Source organism: Apteryx mantelli, chromosome 20 (assembly GCF_036417845.1).
Source record: "Apteryx mantelli isolate bAptMan1 chromosome 20, bAptMan1.hap1, whole genome shotgun sequence".
Classification (NCBI taxonomy): Eukaryota; Metazoa; Chordata; class Aves; order Apterygiformes; family Apterygidae; genus Apteryx; species Apteryx mantelli.
The window spans coordinates 14,587,342-14,588,696 of NC_089997.1; positions in this window are offsets into that span (position 1 = coordinate 14,587,342).

A 1,355-nucleotide genomic window follows, 5' to 3' on the forward strand; every position below is an offset into this window, starting at 1 on the left:
CACTTGTGGCTCAGTGCCTGATAGGCCAGTGCTAGTTGCATGGCTGCTGTTTGTGGTTGTGAGGTCACTTGTGCCTCAGTGCCTGATAGGCCAGTGCTAGTTGCATGGCTGCAGTTTGTGTTTGTGAGGTCACTTGTGGTTCAGTGCCTGATAGGCCACTGCCAGGATGTGGCAGCTGTTTGTGTTTGTGAGGTCACTTGTGTCTCAGTGCCTGATAGGCCAGTGCTAGTTGCATGGCTGCTGTTTGTGTTTGTGAGGTCACTGGTGCCTCAGTGCCTGATAGGTCGCTGTTAGGCCCATGGCTGCTGTTTGTGGTTCGTGAAGGCTGGAAATTCCACCTGAAGGCTGGAAATGCATCCTTACAGGAGTAGAAATAATTATCGGTACAGGGAATGTGCACCCTACCAGAGCTGCAAGTGGTCTAGCAAGCAGTGCTGGTTTGAACCAGTGGCTTGCTGCTTTCCCAGAGAAATACAATCTGACAACGGATCACATTTGAGGAATAAAGAAGTGCAAACCCGGTGTGCTTCAAATGGAGTTCAGCAGACTTTCCACCTATTGTATTGATCTCAAAGTAGTGGGGTAGTAGAAAGATGGAAAGGACGACGGAAACAACAGCTACACCAGAGTGACTCTTCTCTCATAGAATACTTCTAAGTGGGGATCCCGGTTGTGGGAGGTTGGCTAAATAAGTGACAAACGCCCATGGGAAGTCTCATAGATAAGGCGTTTGTGTCAGCAGCTGCATGAATTCCTGTTGAAACAGAAGTGAAACTCTCTCAAAGTTCTGCAGATGAGGTTGTGGTTAAACACCCAACTCAGGGATCAGTCTGGGTGACTCTGCTGTTTTACAAAGCAAAAGGGGTATGGGATGCTGTAGACACTAAAGGAAGCATGTGAACCATAAGTGAGGCTTGGATGATGTCTGAGACCTAAGTGTCTTCTCTTGCAGTGAAGTGTGGTGTTATCTTCTCACTGTGGGAACACTGATAACTGCAACAGACACCTGAAACCTGTCTCTGACAGGTTCTGCCTTTTCACATGGCCCATGGGAGAACTCAAGTATTGAAGGTAAGTCGCAACCCATCTTTAAAACTACAGTAACAAGAGGAATACCAGCTGTAATAGCACGAGGTCAAGGACTGATAGGAGGCAATAATGTTACACTAACTATGATTACATTTAACTATATTTACATTTACATTTAACTATATTTTCATTTAACTATAGCTACATTTATGTCCAAATGTAACTATATGTAATAACACACTGGATGGGAATCTGCACATGGTTTTGCAGTGGAGTGAAATGGGTACTACGGACATGAAAAGCAGCATTTGCCATAGTAATGTGAC